Genomic DNA, 6000 nt, shown 5'->3' on the forward strand with positions numbered 1-6000 from the left:
GCGGTTATATCGTAGAGCTTGGCTGTAGACAATGGATCGTGTGGTGTGATCTGGATGAAAGCTAGAGGCATGTAGGTAGAATAGCAGTCAATAGGTTTCCGAATAGGATGGTGTTTATGTGACCATAAACGGTGCTTATTAGCACTGTAGTGTCCACGAAGTGGATCTCTTGTGTGGACTGGTCCAGGCTGAGGTTGATGGTGGGATGGAAATTGTTGAAATCATGGTGGAATTCCTCAAGGGCTTCTTTTCCATGGGTCCAGATGATGAAGATGTCATCAATGTAGCGCAAGTAGAGTAGGGGCATTAGGGAAAGAGAGCTGAGGAAGCGTTGTTCTAAGTCAGCCATAAAAATATTGGCATACTGTGGGGCCATGCGGGTACCCATCGCAGTGCCGCTGATTTGAAGGTATACATTGTCACCAAATGTGAAATAGTTATGGGTGAGGACAAAGTCACAAAGTTCAGCCACCAGGTTAGCCGTGACATTATCAGGGATACTGTTCCTGACGGCTTGTAGTCAATCTCTGTGTGGAATGTTGGTGTAGAGGGCTTCTACATCCATAGTGGCTAGGATGGTGTTTTTAGGAAGATCACCGATGGATTGTAGTTTCCTCAGGAACTCAGTGGTGTCTTGAAGATAGCTGGGAGTGCTGGTAGCTTAGGGCCTGAGGAAGGAGTCTACATAGCCAGACAATCCTGCTGTCAGGGTGCCAATGCCTCTCCAACGCATCATCAAGGATCTACAACCTATCCTGAAGGATGACCTATCACTCTCACAGATCTTGGGAGACAGGCCAGTCCTTGCTTACAGACAGCCCCCCAATCTGAAGCAAATACTCACCAGCAACCACACACCACACAACAGAACCACTAACCCAGGAACCTATCCTTGCAACAAAGCCCGTTGCCAACTCTGTCCACATATCTATTCGGGGACACCTTCATAGGACCTAATCACATCAGCCACACTATCAGATGCTTGTTCACCTGTGCATTTACCAATGTGATATATGCCATCATATGCCAGCAATGCCCCTCTGCCATGTACATTGGTCAAACTGGACAGTCTCTATGTAAAAGAATAAATGGATACAAATCAGATGTCAAGAATCATAACATTCAAAAACCAGTCGGAGAACACTTCAATCTCTCCGGTCACTCGATTACAGACCTGAGAGTGGCTATCCTTCAACAAAAAAGCTTCAAAAACAGACTCCAACGAGAGACTGCTGAATTGGAATTAATTTGCAAACTGGATACAATTAACTTAGGCTTGAACAGAGACTGGGAGTGGATGGGTCATTACACAAAGTAAAATTATTTCCCCATGTTATTTCTCCTCCGACCCCACCCCACCCCCCACTGTTCCTCAGACGCTCTTGTTAACTGCTGGAAATGGCCCATCTTGATTATCACCACAAAAGGTTTTCCCCCTCCACCCCCCCTTCCTGCTGGTAATAGCTCATCTTAAGTGATCACTCTCCTTACAGTGTGTATGATAAAACCCATTGTTTCATGTTCTCTGTGTGTGTATATAAATCTCCTCACTGTATTTTCCACTGAATGCATCCGATGAAGTGAACTGTAGCTCACAAAAGCTTAAATAAATTTGTTAGTCTCTAAGGTGCCACAAGTACTCCTTTTCTTTTTGCGAATACAGACTAACACAGCTGCTACTCTGAACACTATTACCTGGGACATACATAGGGTGCAGGGCGTGGGGCTCAGACACCTCCAAATACCAGGGACCTCTGATGTCAGCTCACATAGGGGGTAAGGAGAGCAGCTCAGACCCTCCCCCCCAGAGAAGCAAGCCCTATCCAAACCTGGCTCCCATGAGGGGATCAGGAAATTACTCCCCTGAAGATGGGCTTCAGATCCCAAGATGCTGGACACAAACAGGAGGAGAATGTTGGGATGACATGCATCCCTGCTGCTATTCTTCTGCAGTCCTTCTCTCACTCATTTTCATATCTCCCTTCCCTTCTACTCCCCTAGTCCTAATCTCCATCACTTGGTCCCCCTGTTGCTGTCTACTTTTCCACCCCAACCATTCTCCCTTCCTTGTGAGCATCTGCTAATATCATTTATTTTCTTGTCAAAAACAAGTTTCAGTTCCTTCTGAGTATTCTGCAGTACTCAAATTACATTTCCCCAAAATAAAAATACACCTTTGATATAGGCAGATTAGAGTAATAGCCCTCCTTTTTCACTTCAGATTTCAGTCCTAGGTTGACCATCATTGGAACCAGGTCCAGTGATGAAGAAATAGTTTTCCAGATAGTTAGCTTCTCTCTCTATACATGATCAGTAGTGATCTATTAGGCATGTGAATAAGCATGTGAGGTTCATAACAAACCTAACTGGAGAAGGTACATCATTTTAAAATTATATTTTAATTGATCTTCCCTCATGGACTAGTAGGTGCCATCACTGGGGTAACCCCTGAGCACTGAAGACTGGTGTGGTCTGAATCCTGGTTTAAGCTCTACCTGCCTGAGCAAAATAACAGGTTTCAGAGTAGCAGCCGTGTTAGTCTGTATTCGCAAAAAGAAAAGGAGTACTTGTGGCACCTTAGAGACTAACAAATTTATTAGAGCATAAGCTTTCGTGAGTACAGCTCACTTCATCGGATGCATTCGGTGGAAAAAACAGAGGGGAGATAGATATACACACACAGAGAACATGAAACAATGGGTTTATCATACACACTGTAAGGAGAGTGATCACTTAAGATAAGCCATCACCAGCAGCGGGGGGGGGGGGGGGGGAAAGGAGGAAAACCTTTCATGGTGACAAGCAAGGTAGGCTAATTCCAGCAGTTAACAAGAATATCAGAGGAACAGTGGGGGGGTGGGGTCGAGTGGAGAAATACCATGGGGATATAGTTTTACTTTGTGTAATGACTCATCCATTCCCAGTCTCTATTCAAGCCTAAGTTAATTGTATCCAGTTTGCAAATTAATTCCAATTCAGCAGTCTCTCGTTGGAGTCTGTTTTTGAAGCTTTTTTGTTGAAGGATAGCCACTCTTAGGTCTGTAATCGAGTGACCAGAGAGATTGAAGTGTTCTCCAACTGGTTTTTGAATGTTATAATTCTTGACGTCTGATTTGTGTCCATTCATAGATCCATAGATACTAAGGTCAGAAGGGACCACTCTGATCATCTAGTCCGACCTCCTGCACAGCGCAGGCCACAGAATGTCACCCACCACTCCTATGAAAAACCTCACCCATGTCTGAGCTATTGAAGTCCTCAAATCATGGTTCAAAACTTCAAGGAGCAGAGAAGCCTCCCTCCAGTCAACCATGCCCCATGCTACAGAGGAAGGCAAAAAAACCTCCAGGGCCTCTCCAATCTGCCCTGGAGGAAAACTCCCTCCCGACCCCAAACATGGCAATCAGCCAAACCCCGAGCACATGGGCAAGATTCACCAGCCAGATACCCAGGAAAGAATTTTCTATAGTAAATCAGATCCCATCCATCTAATATCCCATCTCAGGGGATTTGGCCTATTTACCCTGAATATTTAAAGATCAATTACTTACCAAAATCCCATTATTCCATCATACCATCTCCTCCATAAACTTATCGAGTAGAATCTTAAAACCAGATAGATCTTTTGCCCCCACTGCTTCCCTTGGAAGGTTATTCCAAAACTTCACTCCTCTGATGGTTAGAAACCTTCGTCTGATTTCAAGTCTAAACTTCCTGGTGGCCAGTTTATACCCATTTGTTCTTGTGTCCACATTGGTGCTGAGCTTAAATAATTCCTCTCCCTCTCCTATATTTATCCCTCTGATATATTTATAGAGAGCAATCATATCTCCCCTCAACCTTCTTTTAGTTAGGCTAAACAAGCCAAGCTCCTTAAGTCTTTTTTCATAAGACAAGTTTTCCATTCCTCGGATCATCCTAGTAGCCCTTCTCTGTACCTGCTCCAGTTTGAATTCATCCTTTTTAAACATGGGAGACCAGAACTGCACACAGTATTCTAGGTGAGGTCTCACCAGTGCCTTGTATAACGGTACTAAAACCTCCTTATCCCTACTGGAAATTCCTCTCCTGATGCATCCCAAAACCGCATTAGCTTTTTTCACAGCCATATCACATTGGCAGCTCATAGTCATCCTATGATCAACCAATACTCCAAGGTCCTTCTCCTCTTCCGTTACTTCTAATTGATGCGTCCCCAGCTTATAACTAAAATTCTTGTTATTAATCCCTAAATGCATAACCTTACACTTCTCACTATTAAATTTCATCCTATTACTATTACTCCAGTTTACAAGGTCATCCAGATCCTCCTGTATAATATCCCGATCCTTCTCCGAATTGGCAATACCTCCCAGCTTTGTATCATCTGCAAACTTTATTAGCACACTCCCACTTTTTGTGCCAAGGTCAGTAACAAAAAGATTAAATAAGATTGGTCCCCAAACCGATCCCTGAGGAACTCCACTGGTAACCTCCCTCCAACCTGACAGTTCGCCTTTCAGTAGGACCCGTTGCAGTCTCCCCTTTAACCAATTCCTTATCCACCTTCTGATGTTCATATTGATCCCCATCTTCTCCAATTTAACTAATAATTCCCCATGTGGCACGGTATCAAATGCCTTACTGAAATCTAGGTAAATTTGATCCATTGCATTTCCTTTATCTAAAAAATCTGTTACTTTTTCAAAAAAGGAGATTAGGTTGGTTTGGCACGATCTACCTTTTGTAAAACCATGTTGTATTTTGTCCCATTTACCATTGACTTCAATGTCCTTAACTAATTTCTCCTTCAAAATTTTTTCCAGGACCTTGCATACTACAGATGTCAAACTAACTGGCCTGTAGTTACCTGGATCACTTTTTTTTCCTTTCTTAAAAATAGGAACTATATTAGCAATTCTCCAATCATTCGGTACTATTCCTGAGTTTACAGATTCATTAAAAATTCTTGCTAATGGGCTTGCAATTTCAGGTGCCAATTCCTTTAATATTCTTGGATGAAGATTATCTGGGCCCCCCCGATTTAGTCCCATTAAGCTGTTTCAGTTTCGCTTCTACCTCTGATATGGTAATATCTACCTCTATATCCTCCTTCCCATTTGTCATGCTACCATTATCCCCAAGATCCTCTTTAGCCTTATTAAAGACTGAGGCAAAGTATTTGTTTAGATATTGGGCCATGCCTAGATTATCTTTAACCTCCGCTCCATCCTCAGTGTTAAGCGGCCCCACTTCTTCCTTCTTAGTTTTCTTCTTATTTATATGGCTATAGAACCTTTTACTATTGGTTTTAATTCCCTTTGCAAGGTCCAACTCTACTCGACTTTTAGCCTCTCTGACTTTATCCCTACATCTTCTGACCTCAATTAGGTAGCTTTCCTTGCTGATCCCTCCCATCTTCCACTCCCTGTATGCTTTCTGCTTCTTCATAATCACCTCTCTAAGATGCTTGCTCATCCAGCTTGGTCTACAACTCCTTCCTATGAATTTTTTCCCCTTTCTTGGGATACAGGCTTCCGATAGCTTCTGCAGTTTTGATTTAAAGTAATCCCAGGCCTCAACTGCCTTTAGATCCATAAGTTCTTCAGTCCAATCCACTTCCCTAACTAATTGCCTTAATTTTTGAAAGTCAGCCCTTTTGAAATCAAAAACCCTAGTTGCAGATTTATTTTTGTTAATCCTTCCATTTAGTTTGAACTGAATTAGCTCATGATCACTTGAGCCAAGATTGTCCCCTACAACCATTTCTTCTATGAGGTCCTCGCTACTCACCAAAATTAAATCTAAAATGGCATCCCCTCTAGTCGGTTCAGCAACTACTTGATGAAGGAATCCATCAGCTATCGCATCTAGGAAAATCTGAGCCCTATTTATTATTACTAGCACTGGTCCTCCAGTCTATATCTGGGAAGTTAAAGTCTCCCATGATCACGCAGTTTCCATTAGTATTTACTTTATTAAAGACATTAAAAAGGGCTCTATCCATAACCAAATTAGATC

This window comes from Dermochelys coriacea, chromosome 2 (assembly GCF_009764565.3).
Source record: "Dermochelys coriacea isolate rDerCor1 chromosome 2, rDerCor1.pri.v4, whole genome shotgun sequence".
Lineage (NCBI taxonomy): Eukaryota > Metazoa > Chordata > Testudines > Dermochelyidae > Dermochelys > Dermochelys coriacea.